This window comes from Pongo pygmaeus, chromosome 3, assembly GCF_028885625.2.
Source record: "Pongo pygmaeus isolate AG05252 chromosome 3, NHGRI_mPonPyg2-v2.0_pri, whole genome shotgun sequence".
In the NCBI taxonomy this organism is placed as follows: Eukaryota; Metazoa; Chordata; class Mammalia; order Primates; family Hominidae; genus Pongo; species Pongo pygmaeus.
In genome coordinates this window covers 20690582-20713889 of record NC_072376.2, presented here as the reverse complement: position 1 = coordinate 20713889, position 23308 = coordinate 20690582, and the positions used below count along the sequence as shown (strand labels likewise).

The 23308-nt window shown below is 37.7% G+C and overlaps 1 protein-coding gene and 1 long non-coding RNA gene across 3 annotated transcripts in view; one reads left to right on the top strand and one right to left on the bottom strand.

Annotated features, from left to right (window-relative positions):
* KCNIP4 (potassium voltage-gated channel interacting protein 4) overlaps positions 1 to 23308 on the top strand; it is a 1227081-nt gene that overhangs the window by 334574 nt on the left and 869199 nt on the right. The gene's annotated exons all lie outside the window — the stretch shown is intronic.
* LOC129035713 (uncharacterized) overlaps positions 6301 to 23308 on the bottom strand; it is a 38265-nt gene continuing 21257 nt past the window's right edge. The window contains exons 3-4 of the long non-coding RNA XR_008502297.1: positions 11077 to 11214; positions 6301 to 6688 (exon numbers count right to left, since the gene is read on the bottom strand). This is a non-coding gene — a long non-coding RNA (uncharacterized LOC129035713). The remainder of the gene's footprint in view (positions 6689 to 11076; positions 11215 to 23308) is intronic.

Below are 23308 nucleotides of genomic sequence, written 5' to 3'. Positions count from 1 at the left end.
GAGACGAGAGAATCGTACAGAACTGAAATCATAATCCCAAGGTAACAGCCCTTCTAATTTGAAGTGTCATCTTCTGGCTGCAATTGTGATCTACTAAAGCACTTATGATTTTTAATATCTGAGCTTTTGCCTTCTGCATCTTCCATTAGACCACGAAACACTTGAAGACAGTGGCTAGGGCTTACCCATTTTAGTATCCTTCATACCAGCTAAAGTCCTGGTTCGTAGCAGGTGCTTAGTTACTGGATAGATGATGAATGAAAAATTTATTAGTAAATTTATATATTTGGTGAATACAATCAACAAAGGGAGCCTCACCTTGGGATCTATGCCTTATTTGTCTTATTTCAGGAACAGGTTACCTGGGGTTGTTACTTTTCTTCCAGTCTCCAAAGGTTCTAAGGATTTGAACAAATCCAGACAGAAATAATGAGCAAATCTGCAATTAGAATTTGGACTGTCTGATTGCATGTCTTCTAAAGTATGCAATACAGCTAACAACAAGGATATGATCAAAACTTATGTAAATAATAAATACTCATCTTTCTTAGTCTTGCTTTAACTCAGTGGTACCACCATGTTGAATATTTGCTTAATCAAGCACTAATTTTTTAAAAAGCTATTTCTACATTCAAATATCTCAGTTGATAATCATTAGCAATTTCTCAAGATTTTAAAAATGTGGAGCGCATTAGTTTTCTATTTTAATTTCTGACTTTGGAAATGAATATCTAAGCATTAAATGTTGGACACATGGTACAGTGAAAATAGTTCTGAACGAGAACTTAAGGAGGGAAGTCGGAGCCAATAGACTAACTTCTATCTTTGCTGTTAATTATCCAATCACTCCACAAACACGTATTGAGTCTCACTTATCGGGTGAGCAGTGTATAGTTGGTATTGTTGGTGTTTACACATAGATAAATGAAATGCGGGCCTGGGATCATCAAGTAACTCACTATTTGGTAGAGGAAACAAACAAGTGAACATATGAGATAATACAGAAAATATATAAATATGGCCGGGCACGGTGGCTCACGTCTGTTATCCTAGCACTTTGGGAGGCTGTGGCAGGCGAATCACGAGGTCAGGTGATCGAGATCATCCTGGCTAAGACGGTGAAACATGTCTCTACTAAAAACACAAAAAAATTAGCCAGGCGTGGTGGCAGGTGCCTGTAATCCCAGCTACTCCGGAGGCTGAGGCAGGAGAATGGCGTGAACCTGGGAGGCGGAGCTTGCAGTGAGCAGAGATCATGCCGCTGCCCTCCAGCCCGGGCGACTGAGCGAGACTCTGTCTCAAAAAAAAAAAAAAAAAAAAAAAAAAGGAAAAGAAAGAAAATATATAAATACAAACAGAGAGAGAGAGAGAGAGTGAGAGAGACCAGAAAAAGAGAGAAGGAGAAAGAGAATGCAAAAACCAAGAGGAAAGAATGATCGACTCTCCAACTAGAAAGGTAGCTCTCTATCTGAAAAGTCACTTGATTACTTTCTCTATTTTGCTTATCTGCTAGATCAATGGTTCCTAAATTTTCATTATTTTGGCTACCACCTTCATATTTTTTGACATACCTTATAACAATTTTATATACTTGATTTCTTTAAGTGGGCTTTAAATCAATTGACTTATTTTTTAAAGGGAGTATTGTCCCAGACAGTAGTAGCTATGAAATCACAGGCTTGAAGAGCTGTTTCTTTCTTTTTGCTAGCATTATACTGAATTTGGTTAAGTTAACTACCCAAACTAGGAGCACCAAAAATTACCTCTGAGTATTTAGAGTACCACAGCAAACTGAATTGATGCCAATGTAAAACAAATATATTCCTATTAAAGTCTGTTTTTGAATAGTATGTTACTACCTTCAGCATCATATGTACCATCAGTGGTATACAACCTATTACAATTTAGATAATTCTGGACAACATGTCCCTTCTAAAGTCCTTTCTGTCACTTATATTTTGGCTTCTGTAAAAGTTTTTGTTTTATAAATAATTTTCTCAGTACCTGTCAGGTAATTCAAACTTACAGAGGCCTGAAAGAACAAGTAACCTTTTTGAGTCCCTGTAGGATTTTGCTAATTTCAAAGACAGAGTTTAAAACTAATGATCAGAAGTGGAAGCGGGATCTCCTCTTCTTGCCTGGGGGTGTTTGAAACAGCCCAGATCCATAAAAAGGAGGAGATCAATTTCTGAACATGTTTATTTAGACAATAGAGGGTGGAATAAAACATTCTCTAATACCAACTTCACAGAAGCCTTTCTCTTGATTGAAAACTGGTGCTTGTCATAAATATAAATATTGGATTAAGGAGGAATAGGAGACATTAAAGTAAAAAGCAGGAAAATCATTGTGAGCACTGGAGCAGAATAATTCTTCTATAATTTGTTTATGATTCATTTATGATTTATTACTTAAAATTACACAAAGGAATCATGGTAGCATGTGGTTTAGGAATAAAGCTATAACACATTAGGGAAATTAAAGGAAAACGTGTCTTCTAATAAAAAATGCAGCAATGATTGACATATTAAAAACACAAAGAGGTGTTTTTCCTCTTTGACATAATATTTAAATTCACTTTTATTGCCATATTCTTTTCTGAAACAATGACCCACTTCTCTGTGATTCTCATAGCAGAGGGACTACAGGATGACAGTATGTTTTGTAAAACTTTATTTAATATTGAATTTTACTTTCTTGCTATTTATTGATATATACATTTTAAAAATTACTCTATTTTGTAATGTAAAACCATGGTAAAAGAAGGCACAATACGCAACCTTTTAATTTGTTATCAAATGACAGTTTTGGTAAAAATACTTATAAACTCAAACGTAACTATCAAGGCAGCTACATTTGTCTTACTAATGTGTGTATTCACTCAGATGTACTAAACTATAGTAAGGGACTTCCCACATTGCCCTTGGCCAAAGAATGTTTTTAAGAACTTACATCACTTTGTACCTTCATTGATTCATTTAAATAAATATTTTGGGGAACTGTTATGGGGTGAATTTTGTTCTCTAAAAAGATATGTTGACGTCCTGACAGCACTTCAAGATGTAATCTTATTTATAAATAAGGTCATTAATTAATTAGCTAATTCATTAATTAGATGTAACATGTATTAGGATAAGGCCTTACTGAAGCAGGGTGGGCTGTTAATTCAATATGACTGGTGTCCTTATAAGAAGAGAAGAAGAAATGCAGAGACACACAGGAGGAACACTATGTGACTATAGAGGCCCAGAGATCTGAATGACATAACTACAAGCCGAGAAAAATCTAGGATTGCCAGCAAACCGCAGAGAATAGGAAGAGGCAAGGAAGGAGTCTCCCCACAGCTTTCAGAGAAAGGTTGGCCCTGCTGACACCTTGATTTTAGACATCTAACTTCTAACATGAGGAGAAAGTAAATCTCTGTTTGTGGTAATTTGTTACGACAGCCCCAGGACACTAATGCAGACACAGGGATGTATTCAGGACCTGTTGTAGACACTTGCAACACGTCAGTAAACAATTCAGACAAAGACTTCTGCACCGGAGGTGCTGAGATTCTCAAGAGGGAAGAGCAATCTGGAGATGTGTTAGATGGTAATAAAGAGTATCAGTCATGCACAGAAGAGGTAGGTGAGAGGGGAAGGATTGAAGTGTGCAATCGTGAAAGATGTGGACAGATAAAGGTAAGATTTGAGCCAAAATTTGAAGACGGTGATGGTATCAGGCTTGGAAAAACATTAGAGGAAGAACACTTCAGGGAATGGGAGACCCTAAGTGCAAAGCTTTAAGGCTGGAGCATGATGAAAATGCAAGAGGAAGGGCAGAAGGAGCTGAGACAAGGGCAGTGACTGGGGAGCCAGAACTTGTAGGGCCTTGTGTGTTTTTTTTTGTTCAAAGAAATAGGGAGCTATTGGAGGCTAAAGCAGAGGCATGACATGGTCTGACCTACTTTTAAAAGAATCACATTTGTTTCTGTATTCAGAATAGACCATAAAGGGCAAGGATAGAAACCAGAGGACAAATTCATAGGCTATTTTCACAATTCAGGCAAGAGACAAGGATTGCTCAGAGCAAAGTGGTGGCCATGGAGAGGTTGCAGAATGGTTGCATTCTAGAAAGAGCCTCAAGATAGAATCAACAAGATTTCCTGGAAAATTGGTTGTGGGGTGTGAGAGAACAAGAAGAGTAAAGAATGATTCCTAGACTTCTGTCTTCTCAGAGAATAAAACTGCAGTCGTCTAAAATATGGAAGCAGATTTAGGGATGAGGCAGGAATAGCTTCCATTTTAGAAATGTGCTTTATTTTTCTTCTCAATTCCTTGCTATCAAGTTTTGTCTGTTTCATTGTTTGGTATCTAGAATATTTGTTACTTTTATGTTTTGTTGTTGTTGTTGTTGTTGTTGTTTTGAGATGGAGTCTTGCTCTGTCACCCAGGCTGGAGTGCAGTGGCGCCATCTCTGCTCACTGCAAGCTCTGCCTCCAGGGTTCATGCCATTCTCCTGCCTCAGCCTCCCGAGTAGCTGGGACTACAGGCACCCACCACCACACTGGCTAATTTTTTTCTTTTTTTTTTTTTTGTATTTTTTAGTAGAGACGGAGTTTCACCGTGTTAGCCAGGATGGTCTCGATCTCCTGACCTCGTGATCCGCCCACCTCAGCCTCCCAAAGTGCTGGGATTACAGGCATGAGCCACCAGGCCTGGCCCTATATGATGTATGTTTTTAAAGTTATTTCTATTTTCTTTTACTCTAATCATTAATTTTTTCTCTTTTCCTTTTATTTTTATCCTATCACTGAAAGATCTTCCTCATTTTTCTACCTCCACTCCTTTCTCTCCCTCCTTCTTTCATTCTTTCTTTCTATTGTACTACTCTTAACTTCCTAGTTTTTAACTAACTAGTTTTTAACCAGGAAAGCCTATTCCATAGATGCTAACCACACTCAGAAAAAGACAGTCTGATCCTTTTTTTCCAGAAATAGGTGTGCTCTACTTCAGAGCAGATGACTCAAGTGAGAGTTGCAGGATGGCTTCAGAGGGTGACACATGTGCAGTAAAACCAATGGTTGTGTGCCTTTAAGATCCCTCCATGGAACTGGCTCCAGAGTTTGCTTCTCAATGATTAAGACTCTTTTCCCAGAATATGCGCATAGGTGTCCTAAAACGGATTCCTGACTTGTCAGCTTTTTTGATGGGTTTTAAAATGCGTGTCTGTAAGAGATTTAGATGATATATATTTAGATTTAGATTATACATATATAAGCCATAAATATATGAATTTATCTATATAAGCTTAAATTATATAATAGCTTAAATGTGTATATTTAAGCTGTAATGTATATTTAATTTTAATTTAATGTAATTTTAATGTAATGTGACTATTTTATTTATATATAATGTATATTTGATTTAATATGCATTAAATAGAAGGTATATTATAGCTTAATTTAAGCTATATATAATATATATAAATATATATGTGTGTGTGTATATATATATATGTGTATATATATATATATATGTATATATATATATATATACATATATAAATATTTAAGGGTTTATTTTCCTTTTTTCTTTCCAGCCGGGAGGAGGGAAATAGTCTAGGGAAGGTAGGGGTGCATTCATTTTCTCCTAGCTTTGGAACTGCTATTAAGCTGTTGAGCTTGTTTGACCAGAAAATTCTTTCTGGCCTGGTTTTATACCCTGGAAGTTTGTAAAGCATATGCCTAAACACCTGCATCCCTCATGTCAAGAGCGTGTTGTCTGCATGAATAAAATTCGCTCTCTAATAATCTTTTCAGTTTGTATTCATTCTACTCAGCTAAAGGCTGAATTGATTTTCTCTGACCAGCAGAATTTTTTTGTAAATTGTTTTATTTTTTTGAGGTAGAGTCTCACTTTCTCACCCAGGCTGGAGTGCAGCGGCACCATCTCAGCTCACTGCAACCTCCATCTCTTGAGTTTAAGTTTTTGCCTCAGCCTCCCACATAGCTGGATTATAGGTGCATGCTACAATGCCTGGCTAATTTTTTTTTTTTTTTGTATTTTTAGTAGAAACAGGTTTTCACTATTTGGCCAGGCTGCTTGAACACCTGACCTCAGGTGATCTGCCCACTTCTACCTCCCAAAGTGCTGGGCATGAGCCGCTGCACTAGCCTGGCCACCAGAATAAATGAAAGTGTTGGTGGGCCCTACGTGGATCCATTGATGAATAGAAGAATTGTTTCCATGTAGAATATTTTTCTAGAGACACATGTAAATAAATGCATGGAACATTTCTTACCATGTATACTTATGAGAACATGCAGGTCACATTTAATGGTACTACCTGGACAACATGAAGGGATTTTGAGATTATTTTAGGGTTAGTGTATATTCATGTCTTAGTTATCTATTACCACATAATAAATTACCTCAAAATTTAGTGGCTTAAAACAATAGGCATTTAGTATCTCACAGCTCTTCTGTGGGTCAGGAATTCAGGAGCTTAATTGTGTTCTTCTGGCCAGGGGTCTCTCATGAGGTTGCATCCATGTAAAGGCTTTAGAGAGTCTGCATTCATGATCGAGGTAGCTCATTTATATGGCCAGTTGGTGCTGGCTGTTGGCAGGAGGCCTTAGTTTCTCTCCATGTGAACTGCTCCATAAGGCTGCTTGAATGTCCTCATGCATGGTGGCCCACAGAGACTGAACCAAGAGAACAAACAAGGTAGAAGCTAAAATTTCCTTGATAACCCAGCCTCTGATGACACATGGTGCCATTTCTACAATGTCCTATTGGTTAACACATATCAGCCCTATTGAATATGGTAGTAGGCTGTCCAAGGGCATGGGTATAGGAGGCTGGCTTATGTTGGGGGCATGACTGCAACAGTATACCATAATGAATACACTGAATTATGAAAGAAATATCAGTTATTCCCTCATTTTCCAACTTGTTGGAGTGGCTACTGATCCAACAGTACTCAAGATTAGACTGATGAAACCACGGTCTCAGAATATTAACAGGGCCTTTTTCTCTCTACATACCTTTGAATGGCCTACTTATGCGTTCTTTGTCTGACATCTATTAAAACTAAGAATGATATTACCTCTATTAAAAGGAAGATTTTTCTGATATCTGCAAGTCAGGGTACAACTCCTCTGTTTTTGCATAATACTCTTTACATAGTGCTTATTATAACTTGCACTTAACACATTGCATTGTGATTACTTTGCCCTCTATCAAGCTGCCTGCTGTGCTTGAAGCCATTGGCTTGGATTAAAAGTGACAGTATTATTGAATATTTTGCTGCATTAATCAGCTTCGATTTTGCATGTCCATTTCTGCCCCATCTATTTAATGAATAACTGATCTGTCAAACAGAATACTAGCTTTTTATTAAATAGCCATATCATATTAGATGCCAATGTAGAGTATGCCAGTGTAGCTTAATTGTTTTCATCAAATGTATTCCGTCTCTTTAATTAAATTAAGTATCCACTCCAGACAACTGAAAAAGCCAGACTTCTTTAAAATTCCATGATTCAATGACTTGAGGGTTCAGCCCCAGTAAGTGCAATTTCTTTTGAGATGGAGTCTTGCTATGTTGCCCAGACTAGTTTCAAACTTCTGGGCTCACGTGATTCCCAAGCCTCAGCCTCCTGAGTAGCTGGGACTACAGGCATGTGCCACCGAGTGTGATATTATTAACATGCCAGTTTTCCATACAAAAACTTTGTTTCTTTTCACTTTGGTGGCATACTATGGAATGCAACCCAGCTCCATTTGTTCAGTACACATAATATTTCAATGATGCTGTATTCTGACAACCAATTTTAGCCTAAAATGAAATAAAACAGAAAAACCTCCTTTTTAAAAAAGTCAATCTTTTTTTCTACTACAACGTAAATAAAATGAAAGTGGAACATTCAATTCGAACTCTGAGTTGACAGTCGTATATCCTACACTTTGAGGCATTGTTATTAAAAAGACAATCATGTCTTCACTCTAGTGGATTATTGGCTGTTCTAAAGTCTCTCTCATAACTAAGAAAAAGTTAAATCACTGAGAAAGGGGAAAACAGGCATTTTCTCTAAGTTTATCTTACTGAGAATGCAAACAGTGATTCTGATCTTTATCCTAACATGTAATGCTTGGAGGCATTGGATTCTTCCATGGTTGATCTTGTACCTTTCTGTCTTTCTAACCATACCTCCAGGCTTGAGTTGGTCCAACAAAAGCCTAGTGACATTGAACAATGTTATCCCCCACCCCTCCAAAAAAGGTGTGGTACATCTGTATAGCTGTTCGTGGGATTACAGAATGAAGAGTTAAAGCACCTCTCGCCATGATGAAAGGAAAAAAAAAAACAACTACAAAAAACAAAAACAAACAAAGAAAAACAAAAAAAACCTTAATCCAGGTGAAGAGATAGAGTTGATATTGGTGGCTATATATTTGTCTTCATCAATGTTAACAAACCAAGATGTGACACTGTTAATTCCCTAATTGCTCACTGATATGATTTGGCTGTGTCCCTACCCAAATCTCATATTGAATTGTAGTCTCCATAATCCCCATGTATCTAGGAAGAGACTTGGTGGGAGGTGATTGGATCATGGAGGTGGCTTCCCCCATGCTGTTCTTGAAATAGTGAGTGAGTTCTCATAAGATCTGATGGTTTTATAAGGGGCTCTTCTCCCTTCACTCCTCTTCTTCTCTCACCTGCTGTCATCTATTATAAAGACACATGCACACATATATTTATTGTGGCACTGTTCACAATAGCAAAGTTTTGGAACCAACCCAAATGCCCATCAATGATAGACTGGATAAAGAAAATGTGTCACATATACATCATGGAATACTATGCAGCCATAAAAAAGGATGAATTCATGTCCTTTGTAGGGACATGGAAGAAGCTGGAAACTATCATTCTCAGCAAACTAACACAAGAACAGAAAACCAAACACCACATGTTCTCACTCTTAAGTGGGAGGTGAACAATGAGAACACATGGATACAGGGAGGAGAACATCACACACTGGGGCCTGTCAGGGGGTGGGGGGCTAGGGGAGGGATAGCATTAGGAGAAATATTCAATGTAGATGATGAGTTGATGGGTGCAGCAAATCACCATGGCACATGTATACCTATGTAACAAACCTGCATGTTCTGCACATGTACTCCAGAGCTTAAAGTATAATTTAAAAAAAAAAGATGTGCGTCTTCCCCTTTCACCATGTTTGTAAGTTTCCTGAGGCCTCCCCACCCATGCAGAAAAGTGAGTCAATTAAACCTCTTTCTTTTATAAATTACCCAGTCTCGGGTTTTTCTTTGTAGCAGTATGAAAATGTATGAATAAACTCATTTACACAAATGACTTCATATTCTTATTGGTGTTTTTATGTATTCTAACATACATATTTAATTTCTTAGAGCTAAAATCCCTAATGTGAATTTTGATTGTGTTTTTCCTCTGTGTTATGGGCTGAATTGTGTCATCCTCCCTCACAAAAAGAAAGATTATTATATGTTCCAGTACCTCAAATGCAACTATATTTGTATAATGGGACTTACAGAGTTAAATTAAAATGAGGTCATTAGTGTGGACCCTAAGCCAATATCACTGCTGTCCTCATAAGGAGATGAAATTTGGATACAGACATGTAAAGAAGGAAGACAATGTGAAGACAAAGGGAAAAGATTGGCCATCTTCAAGCCAAGGAGAAAGGTCTAGAATAGATCATTCCTCATAGTCTGCAGAAGTAACCTACCCCACCGACACCTTGATTTTGGATGTCTAGCCTCCAGAACTGTGTGAAAATAAATTTCTGCTGGTTTATCCATTCACTCTGTAGTGTTTTGTTATAGTAGCCATAACAAGCTTATAAATTGCCCTAAGGGCGTGACCTGTTATAACCTGCCACTGAAAAGTAGTTCATAGTCAAAATGGTTTTATAATCTAAAGACAGCAGGAGAAGTATCCCTAAGGTAGCAGGAGAAGTATCTCCTAAATATAACAGTTTCTGCCTGTTTCCAGAATATCAGAGTAGGTATGACAAGAATATTCCTGGTGTGGCATGAGGAATAGTAGAAATGAGATAATATTTCAATTCAGATAGTGTTCAATCTTCAGCAGCATCAAGACATTCACCTAATAAAATATATCTTAAAAAGATTTGTGAGTATTAAATGTGATAACCACAAGAGTACTTAGATTAACAGAGTATTGGCACATAGTAGGGTGCTCACTACATGTTCTTGTTCTCCTGTCAGTTTGTAGTCAAGTATAACTCACAGATAATTTTTCTGCTTTTCTTTTACCTCACTAGTCTGTGTCCCTAATTTAAGGAAGCAATCTTCTTCTCTTTTCTCTATTTTCCATGAGGATATCTTGTTAAGAAATATCATCTTCATTGTGATTACTTGTTGCTCTAATTTTTAAAGATCCCCTTCAAATCTAGTCCTAGCAAATTTTTCTGTCCTCAGAGGTGTCTGAATTAATGAGTATGCCCTGTAGTCAGCAATTCAGATCTTTTATTAAAAATAGACATACAGGCTGTCCTTGTTTTGCACAGAACCGTATTAACTGTAACTCATGCGAAGTGAGGAATTGATCAGTATGAATGAATTCATTTAACATAATGCTGGTACTGTGGAAAGCATGGACTACCTGTAAGATTTAAAGAGATGCCCTTCAATTTATTTTCCTATATTGTGGTTGACCAATGCATAATATCAGTATGCCTTATTCAAACACACATACATACAATACATATACAAACACACACCCATAATTTTATTCAAAATTTATTTTTCTCATTATTCACAAGCATATTCTTGCTTTTCTATTTACTTGAAATGATTTCTCCTATCCATTCCTGTTCTTCCTATTAAACTCCCTGCATACTTCAAAGTTCAAATTGAACATAATCTCTTGGAGATCTTTTACTAAATTCTCCCAGGAAAGTCAGTTTATCTCTCATCAGTTCTCCTAGTATTTTCAGTATCTCTTAATATGGATGAAATGGATCACCTTTGGCTGGTCAGTGATGAGGCAACATTTTGGCTGTGAGGAAGCACCACCTACCTCCAGTCTGTGTGCTCCGGGGTGACTTGTTTTCAATTGCTGCATTCTTGGAGTACATTTGGGCCATTACAGACTGTTCAAGGATGGTAAAAGAGATGCCCAGCCATATGCCTTGATTTTCTTTGAGAACTGGGGAGTCTGTGGGAGAAAATTCGAAGCAAAAATTTCAGACATATGTAGACCTAATGACCCTGATGGCTGGAGTACAAGAGGTGGTGCTTGACTGACTAATGTTCTGCAATGATGCTTACACCTTAAGCTCTAGATTCTGTGACTATTTTATGTTATATTAATGGCAAAAAAAAAGATCTGGCAGATGTGATGAAGGCTATGGACCTCGATATGGAGAGATTATCCTGGAGGCCCCAATGTAATCACATGAATTCTTAAAAACAGAAGAGGAACACAGAAGAGTCAGAGAAGTTTGACGTAAGAAGGACTCAGCCACAATTGATGCCTTTGAAAATGGAGGAAGGAGACACAAGCCAAGGAATGCGGGTAATTTCTAGAATCTAAGAATGGTCCTTAGCTGACATCAAGGAAATGTGGATCTCAGTTGCACAGCACAAGGAACTAAGCTCAGCCAGCAGCCTGAATGAGCAAGAACAGAGACATTCCTCTAGAGCTTTCAGAAAGTAAGGCAGCCCTGCAGACACCTTTATATCAGGCTTGTGAGATTCTAAATAAAGATGTGGCAGTGACCACTGGACTTCTGACCTATAGAAAATGTCAGACAATAAATTTGTGTTTCTTTAAGCTTCTAAGATTGTGGTAATTAGTTATGGAAGAATACACAGGGAATAGAAAGGGAATGTAGAGTAGGGAGGGAAATGTCTGTAATAAGGACCATCATTAAAAAACAAAACAATAAAGCCTTTAAGAGAAAAGCACCATGAGTAAAAGTCTTGCAGAGCAGGGCAAGCCTTAGCATCCGGGCCTGAATTAGAACCTGGAAGAGATCCCAAGAACCTTGCATACAACTGTATACAACTGTCACCTGCAGCATCTCAGCTCCCCAGTTTCAGGAGCCTGTTTTCTTTTGTGAAGAAGATGATTGTGGAACAATGGAAATAGCTTTGTTACTAGGGAGTCCACCAGCTGTGCTATGTGACTATGTTCTGAAAAATCCAGGGTAAGCATAGGTTTTTCTGTGACCTGTAAGAAAGGGAGGCAGATGCAAGTTGGAGAGACCAGCAGTACCATGGACAGTGGCTTGCATGGCATCTTAGGCCTACTTAATGCTAGACTTCAAAGGAACAGGATTAAGAAAACTGGCAGAGCTGCAGATAAACATTACGCTTATATGTGAGAAGCTCTCCCCATGCAAGGATTCCCGGAGTCCCAGAGTGAATGAATGGCTGGGGAGATCCCGGGATCAAATCAGGTGCTTTCTAATAGTGTCCACCTGATTTGATCCTGGGATCTCCTGAGCCATTCATTCACTTTGGGAATTTGGAGTGTAGACATGTTAGGAAGCACTTGTAAGTGTCTATTCTTGATACCTGCAATCAAATTCTCCTAAGTCTGAAGCTTGTAGGCACTCGCCATATATTTAATAATTTTACCTTCTATCTTGGTAAACTAGGTGGACATCAGAATTGTTCATTTTAATTGAGTACTTGTGCTGTTCTAAGCACATTTCATAAATTAACACATTGTTCCTTAGAAGACCCTTCTGAGATAGGCATTATTCACTGTGGTTTACAATTGAGGAAACTGAGGCATGGAGAGACTGTATCATTAGTCCAGAGTTGCATAGTTAGTATGTGGTGGCATTGGGATTGAATCTAGACAATATGGCTCCAGACACCATGTTTTTCATAGCCGTTGTGATAGACAGAATGAAAGCACCCCAAGGTGGCCACATCTTAATTCATGGACCCTACTAATATATTTTGCTACATTGTAAAAAAAATAAGGTTGCTAATTAGCTGACATTAAGATAGGCAGATTTTCCTGGGTTATATGTGGGGAACCCATGAAATCACAAGGGTCCTAAGGAGTGGAAGAGTGAGTCAGAGGGAAGATTGGAGTAATACGATTTGAGAACTCAATTCACCATTGATGGCTTTCAACATGGAAGGCAAGCACAAGCCAAAGAATGCAGTCTGCATAAAAACTGACGTCAGGAATTTGTGACCAGCCTGGCCAACATAGTGAAACCCTATCTCTGCTAAAAATACAAAAATTAGCTGGACATAGTGATGCACTTCTGTTATCCCAGCTACTCGGGAGGCTGAGGCAGGAGAATTGATTGAACCCGGGAGGCAGAGGTTGCAGTGAGCTGAAATGGTGCCATTGCACTCCAGCCTGGGTAACAGAGCGAGACTCTGTCTCAAAAACAAAAAACAAAAAAACAAAAAAAAAAACAAAAAAGCACAGAAACTAACTCCTCCCTAGAGCATTGGGAAAGCAACACAGCCCTGCTGACACCTTGATTTCAGTCCAGTGAGACCCACATCAGACTTCTGACCTCTAGAGCTAGAAGGTAATACATTTGCAATTTTGGAAGCCACTAAGTTTGGGGTAATTCGGTACAGCAGCAATAGAAAACTAATGACTCTGCTGACTGCTGTTCCCAGATCATATCAGGGATTCTCAGAAAGATAACTGTCTTCCTCTCCATCCATCCTCAATGATATGCTAAAAGGATCCTGTTTGCCATACATATCGAGTCTCAATGTTACTGTCCTACCAGCCACCACCACCTTCACTATCTGATCAAATTATCACTATTTAGAAATTATGAAGCTGCCGTTGCAAGAAATATCCTTTCTCTGAGTTCCCATATCTGGATGGCCACCACCCCAAGCTCCCCTCCAAATAATATAATTTTCTCTCTGGCTATCCAGGCATGGGTTCAACTCCCCAGTAAGATTTTTCAGGGTACTGAATTTAATGCTTAAGGCATTTCTCATTCTTTCTACATATTTTTCTTGTCCAAAGAGAAAACAACAGAAGGAAGGAAACCTATCGGCCACCATTTCTAAGACAACAGAGGATGGTTTTTTTCTGTCTGGGAGAAGACTCCCTCAACTTCCATCTACTCAGAGCCACTAACTCCTCCTCCCACCCCATTTTTTTGATGGTGGTCAGGGAATGGTTAACTATCTTTGTTTGCATGTGAAAACTAATTTAGTTTTAGTCAATAAAATAGCCATTGTAGGCCAGGCGCGGTGGATCAAGCCTGTAATCCCAGCACTTTGGGAAGCCGAGGCAGGGGATCACCTGAGGTCAGGAGTTCGAGACCAGCCTGGCCAACATGGTGAAACCCCATCTCTACTAAAAATACAAAAATTAGCTGAGTGTGGTGGCGGGCACCTGTAGTACCAGCTACTCTGGAGGCTGAGGCAGGAGAATCGCTTGAACCTGGGAGACAAAGGTTGCAATGAGCCGAGATCATGCCACTGCACTCCAGCCTGGGCGACAGAGTGAGACTCCATCTCAAAAAAAAAAAAAAAAAAAAAAAAAACTATCGTAAAAAGGATTATTAAAAATAGAATGTTTGAGATTGGGCATATTGGTCCCACCCTAGAAACTTTATGACAGAGCAAGGCACAAGAATGAAGCATCCAATGATCCTCAATAAGGACTTACTTTAAAAATGTACTTGCCTTGCCTCATTGACTTTGAGGAGGAGCCTATAGCCTCCAAGGAAAGTTTATTTACCTTGGCGCCATAGTGTTTGTTAGCCTTTTCCAATCTGCCAAGAGTGAAAATGAGAATCTCAGGAGTCTTCTATTTCTGACAGCGTCTACAGCAAACCAGATGGCATTGTCCCTTGGAACGGCTAGTGTTCATGTTTATGTCATCCTTGGTCTCTTAGCTTCTGAGCCATAGGTCAATAGTTTTACTCATTTCAATGTGGACTACACTTGCATTTTAGTGACCAGCCCAGCAAGAATCCCACCAAAGAAGGCTTGCTCTTCTACTCCCAGAAACACCCCAGTGTCCTTTAAAGTTCAGAAAATGCCAGAGGAACAACACTTTCACTAGACTAACTGTCCATTTACACTGAAAATGTCCTAATACATTTGGAAACCTAAAGCGAAGTAATCTGACCTCTTGGAGGCTTTTGAAATAATTGATCAAAGTGATAAAGATGTTCCACTAGCTACTTTACTTTTCTCATTTGTCTTTCAATATCTTTGTCTCACAGTGACTTTCAAAAGAATTGCTTGCATTTGTCTAAATTTAGTGTACCAAAAAAAGGATATCAAATCTCATCCTAACTTCTTCAGACAAATAGCATCCAATTTATATTCTTCAGAGGTAGTCCATGTAAAAGTTGGCTTTATCTTAAGTATAGCCAATCTATGAAACTCTGTATGGGAATAAAAGATTAATGAAGGTTATTTTTCACTGTTAAACAAAAATTTCCAATAGCAAATAATCCTGCAATTTGCCAAGGTCCCATTTATGCTTGCCATTTGAGGAGCAAAATATAATGTGTTAAACAAGATAGAGGTGGTATTACTGTATATTGCTGTATTACAATGTTTAATAAGTCTTTTATACTGAAATCACACAACCCTAGGTAAAAATTCTGGTTCCTAAAATTATTAGCTGAGCAAACACAGTCAGATTACTTAAATTCCTTTACCCCTTGTTCTAGAGTTTCTTTATCTGTAAATGGATAGCAAGAGCAACTAACACATAGGATGATTTATGTACAGCAAAAAGTAGGCATTCATCTATTACTCTTAGGTTTCTAAACAATTTATTGGGCTTTAAGCAAAGGACTCCACATCTGCATTGCAACAATAGATACTACCATTTCATTAGCACTAATTATGTGTAGTAATAGAAGGTATATTATTCAAAAATTAATATATTTTACTTCATTTTGAGGTAACTGTCTAACTTAATCAAACTTTTCTATTCACTAAATAATTTTTATAAAAGTAAAACCTAAAATTTATAATCGACGAATGAAAAAATCTTAGATTTCCTGTTACTGAACAGAAGTCTACTAAAATTTCAACTTAAAATCACAAGTCTATCAGTTACTTGATTATATTTTGATTAAAATATATTTTAAACTATAATACAAGACTATCACTCTACTAGATTAAATTTGTTTAGGCATCTCAGAAACATAAATTGCCTAAATGTGCAAATCTTTAGACATGAGAATCCAATTCTATAATTTCAGATATTATAGTTTTGATTTTGTTAAATCTTTTTGTTTGTGACTTTTCATCTGGGATTGAAAGACACATCACTAGTCAGACAGGTCATTAGCATTCATTTAACTGGGTTTTTTTTTTTTTATCATTGCTCCTTACTTTTAATTCTTAAGATTGGAAGATTCATGGCCACTCAGGCAATTGCCTTTCCAAATAACAGAAGTTGGACCCAGTGATTTTAGCTTAGCCTGGAATTGCAGATATTGTGGGCTTCAAAATTTTCAAAAGTAGTTGGCCTCTTAGTTTATGAAATGTAATATCTTACCTGCTTTCATGTCTCAACCAGCTAAAACATTTGACTGGATTTTGCACTTTCTTCTTTGCATTTGAAGTCTTACATTCTTTCTCTATTTCCTTCCCTTCCTCCCTTCTTTCCTTTCTTTCTTCTTTCTCCTCTTCCTCCTCTTTTTCTTTCCCACACAGTCTTGCAAATACTCAAAAAGTCTGAATAAATTTTAGTGATCTCTATGATCTCTTATGGCTTTATGTGACTTGCAGATACAACTTCACTCCAAGGTCATTTTACAGACACAGAAGAGGATTCAAAACACAAAATTTAGAAAACTAGAGCAACTGCAAAGTTAGTAAATAAATGCTCAAATAAGCTTATTCATCCATGTAATGAAGGAGTGATAAAAGATGTTTTAAAGCTCTTTGGCAAAATCAACAGAAGAGAGAAATAATCACGAGTCTTATAAGTATTGTTAAAAGTTGTTTTTTCCCCCAAAAAGAAATATATTGGATAAAACTGCCAGAAAGGAATAATCAAAACTGAATAGATATGTGGATGCAAGCAAATACTTAACAGTTATAGGAATGTATGTAAACATGGACATTATATCTTATTCATTAGTGTTTCATAAAATTTTAAATGGCAAAATTAAAATTCAATGATTGGTTTCCAAGAATCTTTATTTCTTTAATTAAGAAGAGATTTAAAGTACCTCCCTTGAACTAAGCATTATATTTGAATTGCTTCATACTCTTCCTTCTTTATTCTGAACCAATGAATTCAGGTAAGTACAGTTACAGACATACGTAAATCAAAAAGATGAGTACCGACAGCTACAGTTGCAGCTACAATTGTTGCATTAGCCATAAATGACCAAATATATTTAAAATACATTCTGAGCAATATAATAAGGATTAATTATATGTAATTTCTTTGAATCATTGTACTTGAGGATTATTCATACTTTATGTGTGTATCTTTCTATACATGTGAAAAGTCAACACACACACATACAATGAGAGAGACTTGAGTTCAGCTTATTTATTAGTCTTAAGGCTCCATCACTCTGATCATCACTGTTCTCACATCTTATCTACATCTGGTATGGGCAGCAGCAGATTTATTTGTTCATTCAGGATACATTTATTGAGTATCTACTGCCCCTGGAGAACCATGTTATATGCAGAGGATCCTGAGATGAATAAGATTCAGCCTTTACTCCAAGGAGGTCTAATTTGGGAGAAGGACATGCAAGCAAATAGTTATGAAACAGTTTGATGCTGTAATGAGACATGGAGCAAGGCAAACCTAGATATGATCAATGCTGTTTGGGGGGAAAGAGGACTTCCCAGCAGAAGAGTTGTTTGAACTAGGTGTTGAAGAATATTCTAGAGCCTAGCCAGTAGTCAGTGCCCAAGGTTGAAGAAGCCTATATGAAACAGAAGGAACAACATAAGCAAAGACATTGAGATATTCAACAAATGCTTATTGAACTAGTGCTCTGTGCCAGGAAATGGTGTGCTTACAATTGCGTGGGGGAGGGGCATGACTATATTAGTAAACTAATTCAGGTGATTTTGCTAAGTGAGAAATGGCGTGAAGAAAATAAAGCACAGTAAAGTAACAGAGAAATATGGGGAGGACACTTAGCATTTGATGGTGTGGTCAAGGAGAGCTTCTCCGAGGAGGTGATAATTGAGACCTGAATAAGGAGTAAGAACCAGTCATGCATAAGCATGGAGGAAAAGCTACAGGAAGGTTCTGAGAGCAAAGTTCCTAAAGCAGAAATGAGCTTGGCTCATGCGAGGATCAGGAAGGTCAGTTTGGTTGGAGTGATTTGAAAGAGTGGGAGGATGGAAGGAGAGAAGGGGCAGAGGGTAGGCAGCAATCAGATCATAGAAGACCTTGTAGACCAATGGATGGAATATGAACATCCATCCAGTGCGGCAGGAAGCTATTGGAGAGCCAAATAGAGGACTGACATGATCTTATTATTTTATCAAAATTCACTTAGGGGGTTGGGTGGAGGACATGTTTAGGGGAAGAGAAAGGGGAAAGGAGAGTCTCTTACAGAGGTGCAGAAAAAACATGATGGTGATTTAAGTTGGAGTGGTCAGGGTCAGAAGCAGAACAGCACATCTGGGACACTGTAAGTACTTATTATAGCTGGATATATATATTTTTTAATTTTGATTATATACATGGAATGAGATGGAGATTAGTTGGGGTAAATTGGCAGTCTCTGGGTTATAAATGCATTTTTTAATTGCATGGATGTTGAAATTGATTCTTTTGGCAATGTGAAAACATTAAAGTGTTTTAAGGAGAAAAGAAAAGCAATGGCATAATCAGATTTGGTTTTATGATAGTTTGGACTGCAGCAATGTGAAGAAGGAATTGAGAGGAGGGAGATTGGTGCTAGGAAGCCCAGATAGAACCCCAGGACACTGGTGCCTGTGAAAACGGTTGGGGGATTAAATGAAGGGATGTGTGGTAAGCATAAAGGGATCTAGGATGACACTCAGTTTTTTGTTTTGTTTGTTTGACGTTAATGACTGGATTAGTGATGGTCTTCTTTAGTAAGATTTTTTTAAATGCCAAAAGGGGATCAGGTTTGTGTTGGTGATATTGGATTTGGTATCTTTGTGGAATTTGCAAGAGGAGATGTCTATTAGCAGGTACCTGAGCAAGGATAGATAAGGCAAGGCTGGAAATCCAATTTTATAGATGTAGCAAGGAGCTCATACACAAGTATTCATGATGGAAATGAAATGCAACATGGGTATTGGAGGTCATCTATCCAAGTGTCAATTCAGAGGAACAGCTCACAACCATGGGGAAATCGAAAGTGTTATAAACACATGCAGAGCATGAGTGTTCACAAGTACTAGGTCAAGATTCTAGGCATGGCTGGAAAATAAGAACTTTAAGAGAAGTTGATTAGTGGGTACAAGTATACACAGTTAGACAGGAGAAATAACTGGTATTCAACTGATCAGCAGGATGACTATAGTTTATGCTAATCTATTGTATATTTCAAAACAGCTAGAAGAGAATAATTTGAATATTTCTCAAATAAAAAATAAATAAGGTGATGAATAGCCCAATTACACCAATTTATACATTATATGAATGTATCAGACTATCACGTGTACCCCCAAAATATGTACATCTATTATGCATCAATTAAAAAATTAAAACTTTAGTTCTATACAGATTTAAAATCTTAATAATGTCAGTAATTATGAAAGTTTGAGCAGCTTCATTCCAAATTTAGATAGTTTTGGATCAAGGATCTAGATACAAAATACAAGAGACTGTTACAAGTTGGTATTAAGTGAACATTTTGGCTCAGCGTAAAAGCTTTTGTATTGTTTACTTGCTTTAGGGAGGAAGCCATACCTCAGCATCACCAAGCCTGGCCCTTTCAGTGGACAGAGTGGGAGGACTTGGTTAGCAGAGGGAGTAAGGGAATGAAGAAAGAGGCAGTTTGAAACAGTTCTATTTACATCAATATTTCTTAAGATGTGATCTGAGGACCACCTGCAACAGAATTGCTGAGGATTTTTGTTGAAAATGATATTTATTACTGAATCCTACCCAGATTTAGTGAATCAAAATCCTTGAGAATAGGGCTGTGTCTCTATTGTCGTCAAGTCATATATTTAGTACTCCCTACAACTTCCTTTGGGCCTGCCCCCAATATTTATAGGTTATCTCCAAATCCTGGCTTCTTAAACTCAATTCTCCTGGCATCCAGAGCAATTCACCTTTGGTAGGTAAACCAGGCAAGTTAATACAGGATACAGCAGTCAGCTTGGCCAGAGCAAGTCTGCTCAGAACAATTATTGAACTCACACCTAAAATACAGATCTGAACTAGTAAAAGCCAAACCCTATAATTCACTTTGTAGTAGAAGCAACAAAGGACAGCACTGTCACTTGAATTACTTACTGTGGTAGTATTTTGCTCTCAAGCTTACCTCTAATTTTATAATTTTATGTTTGTATATAAAAAAGTCAATCTATTTATGGTGTTTAATACAGTCTGTGGCACCTATTAAGTACGTAATACATGGTAGTTATTATCATTTTTTTCTTTCTTATTTTTGTTACCATTTGCATTTTGAGGGGAAAGTTGTGAACTTGGAAATTAATTTCTTTAAGGAAATTCTGAAATTATAGTACTATAAAAATAATAAATCATAATTATTATAATAGAAACTTTATTTTAAAAACACTCTTGGTTATTGATTCCCTTTCTAAGAAAGGGAAGTAACCAGAATCAAAAGGTTGTACAGACTGAAAAATAATTTTCAAAAATGTGTATTAATGTTCAAAATGTATTATTTGTTTTAACATGTGAAACAGGGGAGGAGGATTCAAAGCAGAACATAGGAGGCAGTAGAACATTTCCTGAAGGGTCCCTGTCTCCACACAGGAGCTAAGTGAATAGAGGAGGAATAGTGTTGCAAGGATGCTCAAATCAAGATCTGAAGAATATTGACAGCGAAACAATGATCCAGCTGTAGGACTGCAGCAATGATACAGTTAATCAAATGCATCAACTTCATAAATTCTGATATGTTCTGAGATGTCTGTTCCCTGAAGATAAGTCTAATAATCCTAACCTGATGTGTCTTCCAGGAGTCATAATGTGGCTCTGTTTAATGGGAAATCAGCTAGGAGGATATTTGCACTTGGAATTGGAAACTGTGGAAAGACATGGAGACAAACTGAAAATTCGTGTATTGGATGGGTTGGGAGACCCCACTGGTGCATGAATGCAAAAGAACCAGGGTGCTGATGTGTAGATCTTGCAAATATTTACTTTTCGTAGTTAAACATTTTTAGCTTGAAAATCTCAGATCTTTTTTGGGGGAAGCACTGTCTAAATAAAGCAGATGCAAGAAAACAGTGAAATAGTGTCTTCAGAATTAGAGAGGCTCTGTGAGGGATTAATGAGTTGACTTTCTCACCATCATACCCTCATCATCAATCATAGGAGTTGATAAACCCCAGGCCAAATCCAGTCTGCTGCCTGCCTGGTTTTGTAAATAAAGTTTTATTGGCACACAACCACTCTCATTTTTTACATATCTCCTATAGCTAGTTTTGTACTACAACTGCAGAGTTGAGTATTACATCAGAGACTATATGACTTGCAAAGCCTAAAATGTGTACTGTCTGATGCTTTACAGAGTTTTCTGACCCTGATCTTGTATACAGCCTGGCAAACACTAAGAGTTCAATTATTCTTCAGTTAACTTAAAATGCGTGTTCTCTATACACACTGGTCTAGGTGATTAACCTTTTTGAAACACAATTATCCCCAATGCTAAAATGGGCACAAAATCAATCTTACAAAATTGTTGCATGTAGTAAGTACTTGGAACACTGTTTATGCATAAAACACAATATTACATTCTTCCGTGTTCTCTCCTTTCATTTAATGGTAACCGGTGCTGCTTTAATCCAGAATAGTCAGTGGCATGCTCACTAGTGATTTTACAGCTTTCTGCATTTTTCAGACATACTGAAATAATTTACCCTCCCAATTGAATCAACAGTTCATAATTATTTATTACTCTCTTAAAATGCATTTTTTCTTTTCTCTTCTGTTGTCTTTTTCTTTCTCTCCTTTATAGCTAAATATATGTTTTCCTATAAATCGAACAAGACCTCTTTTTATTTTTATATTTACCACTGGGGACCTAATTCATTTGATTTCTCTGGAAAAACACAATATCCTAAAAACCTGCATTGTCTGGATGCTTTGCTGTTAAAGCAATAAAAACAGCATGGTAGTATATTTTAAGAAAATGTCCTCAATGCTGTAATTTTGGGTCATCCCCAGTCTGCCAACTCTTTTTGAATGAATACAGTAGACCTAGGCTCCAAGGGAGCTGTAGATAATGAAAGGAGCAATCAAACAAAACACTTTTCTTTTATACCTTGGGAAAGCCAATGAACTGAAGGAAAGTGGCTTTGATGGCAGAATTTGGTGATGTGGCCCTCCCCTCAGCTTTCTGAGACAGGCCTGGCTTTCATCCTATGCTAATTTTGAAACAGGAAGGCGCTTCTTTCTAGAACATTGTGTGAAGACATTCATGGGTGTATTAGTCCATTTTCACATTGCTGATAAAGACATACCTGAGACTGGATAATTTATAAAGAAAAAGATTTAGTAGACTTATTAAATCTCCCCAGACTGCACGTGTCTGGGGAGGCCTCATGATCATGGCCGAAGGTGAAAAGCACATCTTACATGGCGGCAGACAAGAGAGAAAAGAGAACCAAGTGAAAGTGGTTTCCCCTTATAAAACCATCAGGTCTTCTGAGACTTATTCACTACCACAAAAACAGTATGGGGGAAACCACCCCCATGATGCAATTATCTCCCACCAGGTCCCTCCCACAACATGTGGGAATTATGGGAGCTACAATTCAAGATGAGATTTGAGTGAGGACACAGCCAAACCATATCAATGAACAATATTTTATCAAAGGTATTGTAGGTGGGACGACTTCACATTCACCACCACCACCCCCATGATGTTTCACTCGACAAAACCCCTTGAAACACTTATTTTCTCCTCAGTCTCCACAGGCTTCAGATAGATAGTAACCCATCCTCCACTGGCTCTCCATCTCCTCGGAGGGTGGTTTCCACTTCCAAATCTTCTGCCTGGAACTCAATTCCTCTCCATTTCTTCTTTACAAATATCTTGGTCCTTTCCTAGCTTTTAGCTCCACACCTGGTACCTGCAGTGGCTGTTTAGTGTGATCCTAAGTAAGGTTTTACTGAGGGG